The sequence below is a fragment of the Solanum verrucosum genome, unplaced genomic scaffold, assembly GCF_900185275.1.
Source record: "Solanum verrucosum unplaced genomic scaffold, falcon-dt-bn FXZP01000101.1, whole genome shotgun sequence".
NCBI lineage: Eukaryota > Viridiplantae > Streptophyta > Magnoliopsida > Solanales > Solanaceae > Solanum > Solanum verrucosum.
This window is the reverse complement of record NW_026020111.1, coordinates 874,713-885,029: the sequence shown is the minus strand read 5'-3', so window position 1 is coordinate 885,029 and position 10,317 is coordinate 874,713.

Below are 10,317 nucleotides of genomic sequence, written 5' to 3'. Positions count from 1 at the left end.
TATTTTCTTTGAAGTCCAATGATCAAGTACTTGATGTGTTCAAGTATTTTTAGGCCTTGATTGAGAGACAGACAGGGATGAAATTGAAATGATCCATTCTGATTATAATGGTGAGTATATTGGTCTTTTTGATAGATATTGTAGAGAGCATGATATTTGGCATCAGAAAACTCCTCCGAATACTCCTCAACTAAATGGTTTAGCAGAGATGATGAATAGAACTCTTGTTGAGAGGGTTAGATGTATGCTTTTAGATGCTAAGCTGCCAGATTCCTTTTGGGCAGAAACACTTAATACTGCTGCATATGTTATCAATTTATCTCCTACTGTTGCTTTGAATGGTGATGTTCATGACAGAGTTTGGTCTGGTAAGAATGTTTCTTATGATCATCTTAAAGTTTTTGGGTGTAAAGCCTTTGTGCATGTTCCTAAGGATGAGAGGTCAAAATTGGATGTTAAAACTAGGCAATGTATCTTTGTTGGTTATGGTCAAGATGAATTTGTCTATCGTTTATTTGATCCAGTTGAGAAGAAACTTGTTAGAAGCTGTGATGTTGTGTTCTTTGAAGACCAAACAATTGAAAATCTTGACAAGGTTGAGGAAGTTGATTCTCAGAACAGTGAGAGCCTAGTTGATGTTGATCTAGTTTCTTTGATTATTCCACCAGATGAAAATCTTCAAAATGATGAAAATCAAGTTGATATTGAAGATTGTGATCATATTCAGAATGACCAGTATGCCGTTGATGCTCCAGTGCAAGACGATGCAGTTGGTCAGCAACCAACTATTATTAATGCTCCCGAGAGTTCTCTTAGAAGATCTACTAGAGAGAAAATACCTTCATCTCGATATTCTCCCAATGAGTATGTACTCTTGACTGACGGGGGGAGAACCAGAGAGTCTCGATGAGGCCATGGAAAGTGAAGAAAAAGAAATGTGGTTTGGTGCTTTGGACGATTAAATGAAGTATCTACATGATAATCATACCTTTGATTTGGTTATGTTACCTAAAGATTGAAAGCTTTGAAAACACGTGGGTTGTTAGGGTGAAACATGAAGATGGTAACCTAGTTCCAAGGTACAAGGCTAGATTAGTTGTGAAGGGTTTTAACCAGAAAGAGGGAATTGATTATGATGAGATATTCTCTCAAGTTATGAAAATGTCATACATCCGTATGGTTCTAGGCTTGGCTGCAAGTCTGGACTTAGAGGTTGAACAGATGGATGTTAAAACTGTTTTTCTTCATGGTGACTTGGATGAAGAAATTTATATGGAGCAGCCGGAAGACTTTGAAGTCAAGGGAAAAGAGAATTATGTTTGCAAGTTGAAGAAGAGCTTGTATGGTCTAAAACAAGCTCCAGACAATGGTATATGAAGTTTGGTTCTTTTATGAGTCAGCAGGGCTTCAAGAAGACTTCTTCAGACCATTGTGTTTTTGTCCAAAAATTCTCTGATGATTACTTTATTATCGTTTTGTTTTATGTTGATGACATGCTTGTTGTTGGTCATAATACTTGCAGGATTAAAAAGTTGAATCACGAATTGAATAAGTCTTTTGCAATGAAAGACTTGGGACCAACAAGACAGATTCTTGGCATGCAGATTGTCCGTGATAGAGATGCCAAGAAATTGTGGTTGTCACAGGAGAAGTACATTCAGAAAGTACTTCATAGATTTAATATGGACAAAGATAAGGTTATCAGTACACCTTTAGCTATGCACTTCAAATTGAGTACTAGACATTGTCCTTCCAGTGATAGTGAGAATGAAGATATAAAAAAGTTCCTTATGCTTCAGTTGTTGGTAGTTTGATGTATGCAATGGTGTGTACAAGACCGGATATTTCTCATGCTATTGGTATTGTTAGGCGGTTTCTTTCTAATCTGGGAAGAGAGCATTGAAATGTTGTAAAGTGGATTATGAGATATTTTTGTGGCACTTCTAGTCTGAGTTTGTGTTTTGGTACAGGGAATCCTATGCTTTGTGGTTATACTGATTCAGACATGACCGGTGATGTTGATACTCGTAAGTCTACTTCAGGCTACTTGATTACTTTTGCAGGGGGAGCTGTGTCTTGGCAATCTAGGTTGCAAAAATGTGTTACTTTATCTACTACAGAGGCTAAGCATATTGCAGTTGTTGAAGCTTGCAAAGAGTTGATCTGGATGAAGAGATTTTTGGGGGAACTTGGTTGTGCTCAAGAGAGGCATGTGCTTTATTGCGACAATCAAAGTGCTATCCATCTTGGAAAGAATTCCACATTTCATGGTCGGTCTAAACACATTGGTGTGAGGTATCATTGGATTCGAGATGTGTTGGATTCTAAGTTGCTTGAACTTGAGAAAATCCATACCAATGATAATGGATCCGACATGATGACTAAAGATTTGCCAAGAGGGAAGTTTGAAGAATGTTGCATGATCGCTGGGATGACGGTTTCCTCCACATAGTCGGTAGTGGGAGAATTGTTGGGTTTTGGGCCTTTTTCCCTTCCTATGTGGATAAATAAAAGTTCAAGGTTTTGGGTCTTCCTTCCTTTCCTTTGTGGATAAATTTAGCCCAAATTTGACTAGCCCACTTTTTTCCATAAGCCCAATATTATGATGCATATGTAAGACTTTCTTTTAGATCTTATTTGCAGAGAATCACAAGAGATTGAGAGAAGCTATATAGAGAGAAAAGTGAGAAAGTGCAGATTTTCGCACAAGCCCTAGCAACCAATTTCAAATCACGATTCACGCTTTGTTTCTTGTCCGATTGAGCTGATTTTTGGATATCTTGTTCCTTTCAACTTAATATTTTATTGGGAATTAAGAGAGGGTGATTTGGAGTCGTATAACACCAGATTTTAGCTCATGAACAGTAGCTGCAGGTTTGGTGTTTTTGCTTCTTTCATTTTTCTAGTTTTTTGGTGCTATCTTGTAGTTGTGTTGCTCATTGTTTGGCACTTTGTTGGTGGCCATTTTGGAGAACACTTTTGAAACTCGTGTTGATTATAGTGCAGCTTTGGCCTTGTGGTTTTTACTCTTCACACTGAAGAGGTTTTCCACGTTAATGTAACATCTCGCACCTAGAAACGACTAGAAAGAGTTAAAATCTGAAAATATTGATTTTTGGAAAGATTAAGGAAATCTGGAAAATTATGTCTAAGTTAAGAAAGTGAGTTTTTGCCATTTTCAAACGGCCATAACTCCTAGCTCAGGATGAGTTAGGAGAAGTTCTTGAGATGGTTGGAAATCCCTTGGATATATCTTTCCAACGCCGCCGAGTTTGAGAAATTTCGACATCGTATGAGTGAGATATGCCTTTCGGAAGTTGGGTTGTTGGATTGAGGAAAGTCCCAATCCAGATTTAGGGAAGGGCAAAGTAGTCTTTCCTCTAAGTTATTTCCTAATTTGATTTTAGGGGTTTATTGGGGTAAAAACAGAACCTAAATCAGTTTTGGAAAATTAAAGAACGCTTAGGGCTTGGAAAAGACAGAAAGGAAGAAAGAGCGGGAGAAAGAGGCAAGAATTCGTCAAGATCATCCAAGCTTGCGAGTGAAATTCGTTGGGGGTGATCCCTATTAAGGTATGTGAGATCTTTTCGTGTTTGGTTAGTTCACCCACACACCAACTTGTTTCAATCCATTGGTTTTGAGTTGTGTACATGTTGAAGAAGTGAAGTTCTTGAAGAACAAATTGTAGAATTCTTGTTGGTTGAGTTGTTGATGATTGGGGGTGAGTTGATTTATGTTTTCAGGTTGTTTTTCGAATTAGATTGGTTGTATATTAAGAGTACAATTGATCCTAAGTGTTTGGGGAACGAATTATGGAAGTTAGGGGAGTTTAGAGATGAAAAACGGAAGAGAAAAGTCAGAAGTCGCTGGGCAAAAAGGGTTGGGCGTCACGCCTGCCAGAGTGTCACAAAAACTTCTCTAAAGTTTGGCCTCTAACGTGTCTCGCCAGTTTGAGGGCTGGCGCCTCTCAGAGCGCCAGGGACACTAGTTATCCCCATTCGTTCCCCACATTTTTGCACTTATTCCTAAGCGATGTATCTATGTTTTCTAGTTGTTTCCAACACTCTACGGTACATCTAAACATCATGAAATCATCCATAAACATGAGGTCATGAACCTTGAATCCATAATCCAATTCAAGGAAAGTTAAGATCAAAGTCAAAGAAGTTAAGAGTCAAGTGTAGAAGTTAAGAAGCAAGTCAAAGCAAAGTTTCTTAAAGTTTTCAAGAGTCTTTATTAAACGTTTAAACTTCGTTTTAAGGCTCAAGTTTCAAGTAAAGTAAAGAGTAAAGAGTTGAGTTTATTTCTCAAAAGTTATTAGGGAACTAAGTATTCTCAAAGAAGTTTATAAGTGTTTTCACATTTGAACAAGAAAGGAACTATAATTTCCAAAAGAGCCTTTGGGCAAATTTTCAGTAAAGGGAACATCGATTCCAAAAGAGCCATTGGGCTAAACTTTGAGCAATTATCTCAAACTAAAGAAAGAGGTGTTTAAAACACATATGAGCTAAAGTATATTTTGGGAGTAGTATTGAGCACCAAACATTGGATTTAACGGGTCATACTTTTTAGATGATCACGTAAGTTAAGCTAGTGGATCCACTAAGTTAAGTAAGGTCCTATATCACAGCAAGGTATAAGATGGTCCTTAGGAAACGTGAGGTAAAACGTTGTATCATCACTTGGGCTCAGAGTGGTGGTTGTCGGTTAGAGAATCTCCCACAAAAGTTATATTACTTTTATATATAAGTAAAGTTGAGTTTGTTATTGCTTTATCTTTAACGACTAAATTGTTTGCACTGATTTACAAGCTTTATATATATATATATATATATATATATATATATATATATATATATATATATATATATATATAATGCATGTGTCTTATTACTTTATATTGAATTCAGTTATTCATTAGTTGTACAGAGCCGAGGAAAGTGTTCCTTCTTACTCCTTTCAAGCTTAAGTTGTTGTTTAGCATTCCAACTCGCATACTCGTACATTCAATGTACTGATGCTAGTTGGCTTGCATCTTATTATGATGCAGACACAAATAACCAGGATCAACATCCAGCGCGCCGTTGATCTAGTTGAGCACTCCAGAGTCAGTGGTGAGCCTCCTTGCATTTCGGAGGACTCTTTTATTCGCTTTCTAGTTTTTCTTTATTAGAATGTTGTGTGGTCTGTCCCAACATCCATCTCAGTATTATAGAGGCTTCATAGACAGTCAGACAGTAGTGATGAGTCTCTCATCTATGTATTTGCAGATACTTTGTTTTGAGACAGAAGTTGCCAATTTGGCTAAGAGGTTATCATTTAAACTATTACATGAGTCTATTTTGCTGAGTTATGTCTTCCGCTGATTTAAGTAAGCCATGCCAAGGGTTCACTTGGGGACATCAATGGTCTTCGAGTTCCAGTCTCGCCCAGGGTGTAGGCTCGGGGCATGACAAACCTGGTATCAGAGCATAGAGTTTAAGAGTCCTAGGGAGTCTATGAAGTTGTGTCTGTAGAGTCCTATTTATCGGTGTAAAGCGCGCCACATCTATAATTAAGAGGCTACAACATTTAGGAAATTCTTCACCTCCTTCATATCCATTTCATGTGTTAGAGTATATCTTTAAAAGTTTTTCTCGAATTTGTTCTTGTGCGTGTTTCAGATAACCATGCCTCCATGAAGAGCAGCATAAGGTCGTCTAGCTAGGAGAACTGTTGAACCACAAGAGCAAGGGGTACCTAATGCACCAAACGTCCAACCTCAAGGCGAGGTCACTAATGCTGAATTCCGTGATGCTATCTGGATGTTGAGCCAAGATGCGACTAACTAGGTTGGGCATCCAAGAGGACCAAGGAAAGATGAGGTTGACACTTCGAGGATTCGTGAATTTTTGAGAATGAATCCTCCAAGTTTCACTAGTTTGGTCACTACTGAGGATCTAAAAAATTTTGTTGAGGAACTGAAGAAGGTTTTTTATGTGATGCATGTTGTTGACGCTGGAAAGGTTGAACTAGTTGCATATCAACTGAAGGATGTTGCTAGAGCATGGTTCGATTAGTGGAAGGGGGCAAACCTGAGAATGCACCACCTGCTAGTTGGGCTTGTTTTGAAGAAGCCTTCTTGGGGCGTTTCTTTCCCCGAGAATTGAAGGAGGCTAAGGTACGAGAATTTCTTACACTGAAACAGGATTCCTTGAGTGAGCATGAGTATGGGTTGAAGTTCACCCAGCTGTCCCGCTATGCTCCTGAAATGGTTAAGAACATGAGGAGCAGAATGAGCTTGTTTGTTGCTGGTTTAGGTCGTTTATCAAGTGAAGAGGGCAGGGTTGCGATGCTGATAGGCGACATGGATATCTCAAGGCTGGTTGTTTATGTGCAGATGGTTGCAGAGGAGAAGTTGAGGGACAGGGAAGAGTATAGAAGCAAGAAAGCTAAGATTGGGAATGAGTTTGGGCAATATAAGGGCAGTGTGAATCGTTCGTCCTTTCAAAAGCAAAAGGGACCAGCACCATTATCTGCAGTGCACCTACACCCAGAAACAAAGGTGACTATAATGACCAGAATTCGCAGGACTTCAGGGCTAGACTAGCATAGTCCCGAGGTAGTGTGGCACCAGGAGGTAGTTTGACTCCTACATGTGCTAGGTGTGGTAGAACCCACCCAGGTAAATGTCATGATGGCCAGACAAGTTGTTTTAACTGTGGACAAGAGGGTCACTTCATGAAGGAGTGCCCTAAGAACAGGCAAGGTAGTGGAAATCCGGGCAATAAAGCCCAATCTTCATCAGTTGCGCCACTAGACAAGACGGCACCTAGAGGAGCTACCTCTGGTACTGGCGGAGGAGCAAACCGCCTCTATGCAATCACCAGTCACCATGAGCAAGAGAACTCTCCATATGTTGTCACTGGTATGATCAAAGTCTTTACTTTTGATGTTTATGCTTTGTTAGGCCTAGGAGCAAGTTTGTCTTTTGTAACACCTTATGTTGCAAATAAGTTTGAGATTCTTCTTGAGAAACTGTGTGAACCCTTCTGTGTTTCTACACCTGTTGGGGAGTCTATTCTAGCTGAGCGAGTCTATCGTGATTGTGTCATTTTCATCAATCACAAAGACACTATGGCTAATCTAGTTGAGCTAGACATGATAGATTTTGATGTCATTCTAGGTATGGACTGACTTCATGCCTGTTATGCCTACATAGATTGCAGAACTCGAGTTGTCAAGTTTCAACTTCCTAATGATCCTGTCATAGAGTGGAGTAGTAGTTCAGCAGTGCCTAAGGGTCGTTTCATTTCGTACCTTAAGGCGAGAAAGTTAGTTTCAAAGGGTGTATCTATCACTTAGTCTGAGTTAATGACTCTAGTGTTGAGGTACCTCCCATTCAGTCAATTCCTATAGTAAGAGAGTTTCCAGAAGTCTTTCTTGATGATCTACCTGGAGTCCCTCCAAAGAGAGAAATAGACTTCGGCATAGACATCATTCCAGATACTCATCCTATTTCTATTCCGCCATATAGAATGGCACCAGCAGAGTTGAAAGAGTTGAAGGAGCAGTTGAAAGATCTCCTAGATAAAGGTTTCATTCGACCAAGTGTCTCACCTTGGGGCGCTCCGGTCTTATTCGTGAGAAAGAAAGATGGTTTTCTTAGGATGTGTATAGACTACCGTCAGTTGAACAAGGTCACCATCAAGAATAAGTATCCTCTTCCAAGGATAGATGATTTATTTGATCAACTTCAGGGTGCCACCTATTTTTTGAAAATTGACATCAGATCAGGCTACTATCAATTGAAAGTTAGGGAATGCGACATTCCAAAGATAGCATTTAGGGCTAGATATGGTCATTATGAATTCTTGGTCATGCCCTTTGGTTTGACCAATGCACCAGCAGCGTTCATGGATCTTATGAACAGAGTCTTCAAACCATATTTAGATATGTTTGTCATCGTCTTCATTGATGACATACTAATCTATTCAAGAATTGAAGAAGATCATGCTAGTCATCTCAGAATAGTTCTTCAGACCTTAAAAGATAAGGAGTTGTATGCTAAGTTCTCTAAGTGTGAGTTTTGGCTTAAGTTTGTGGCATTCTTGGGCCATATTATTTCCAGTGATGGTATTAGAGTTGATACTCAGAAAATTGAGGCAGTGTAGAATTGGACTAGACCCACATCTCCAATTGATATTAGGAGTTTCTTCGGCTTGGATGGTTATTATAGGAGATTTGTTGAGGGTTTCTCGTCCATTTCATCTCCTTTGACGAAGTTAACTCAGAAAACAACGAAGTTTCAATGGTCTGAAGCTTGTGAGAAAAGCTTTCTGGAATTGAAGAAGAGGTTGACTAGTGCCCCAGTTTTGACCTTACCAGAGGGTACTCAAGGTTTTGTGGTGTATTGTGATGCATCCAGAGTTGGTTTGGGTTGTGTGTTAATGCAGAATGGCAATGTGATAGCTTATGCCTCCAGACAGTTGAAGGTTCATGAGAAGAATTATCAAACCCATGACTTAGAGTTGGTTGTTGTAGTTTTCGCCTTGAAGATTTGGCGACACTACTTGTATGATGTTTATGTTGATATATTTACTGATCACAAGAACTTGCAATATGTGTTCACTCAGAAAGAGCTCAATCTCATACAGAGGAGGTGGTTGGAATTGCTCAAGGATTATGACATGAGTATTATTTACCACCCAGGTAAGGCTAATGTGGTTGCTGATGCTTTAAGCAGGTTATCTATAGGTAGTACCATCGATGTTGAGGAAGAAAATAGGGAGTTAGCCAAAGATATGCACAGACTTGCACGCTTAGGAGTCCGACTGATGGATTCCACAGAAGGAGGAATAGTGGTGACGAATGGGGCTGAATCATCACTAGTGTCAGAAGTGAAAGAAAAGCAAGACCAAGATCCCATTTTGCTAGACTTAAAGGAAAATGTTCATAAGCAAAGAGTATTAGCTTTTGAACAAGGGGGAGATGGTGTATTGAGATATCAAGGTAGATTGTGCGTACCTATGGTGGATGGACTCCAAGAGAGGATCATGGAGGAAGCTCATAGCTCCAGATATTCCATTCATCCGGGTTCCACAAAGATGTATCGCGATTTGAGAGAAGTGTATTGGTGGAATGGTATGAAGAAGGGCATTGCAGAGTTTGTTGCTAAGTGTCTAAATTGCCAGCAAGTGAAAGTCGAGCACCAAAGGCCCGATGGTTTGGCACAGAATATAGAACTTCCAGAATGGAAGTGGGAGATGATTAATATGGATTTCATCACAGGTTTTCCAAGGTCTCACAGACAACATGATTCAATATGGGTGATTGTCGACAGAATAACAAAATCAGCCCACTTTTGCCGATAAAGACTACCCATTCGGCAGAAGATTATGCCAGGTTATACATTCAGGAGATGGTAAGACTTTATGGAGTTCTAGTCTCCATTATTTCAGATAGAGGTGCCCAATTTACTGCACAGTTCTGGAAATCTTTTTAGAAAGGTTTGGGTTCAAAGGTTAACTTGAGTACTGCCTTTCATCCCCAGACAGATGGGCAAGCAGAGCGCACCATTCAGACATTAGAAGACATGTTGAGGGCTTGTGTGATTGATTTCAAGGGAAATTGGGATGATCACCTACCTCTCATCGAGTTTGCTTACAACAACAGTTTTCACTCTAAGATCCAAATGGCTCCATATGAAGCTCTTTATGGGAGAATATGCAGATCTCCTATTGGATGGTTTGATGTTGGTGAAGCAGGGTTGATAAGACCAGATTTGGTTCACCAAGTTATGGTAAAGGTGAAGGTGATTCAAGAGAGGCTGAAAACGGCTTAGAGTCGTCAAAAATCCTACACAGATATTAGGAGAAGGCCATTAGAGCTCGAAGTAGATGATTGGGTGTATCTGAAGGTTTCACCCATGAAGGGTGTTATGAGGTTTGATAAGAAGGGGAAACTTAGTCCCCGGTATATTAGACCTTATCACATAGTCAAGAGAATTGGCAGTGTAGCTTATAAGTTGGAGCAACCACAAGAGTTAGCAGCGGTGCATCCGGTATTCCACATCTCCATGTTGAAGAAGTGCATGGGAGATCCTTCATTGATAGTGCAAACTGAAAATGTTGAGATTAAGGATAACTTATCTTATGAGGAGATTCCGGTTCAGATTTTAGATCGCCAAGTTCGCAAGTTGAGGACAAAAGAAGTTGCATCAGTCAAGGTCCTTTGGAGGAATCAATTTGTTGAAGAAGCTACTTGGGAAGCTGAAGAGGATATAAAAACGAGATATCCACATCTCTTTGAATCCAGAGAAGATGTGAATCAAGGTAT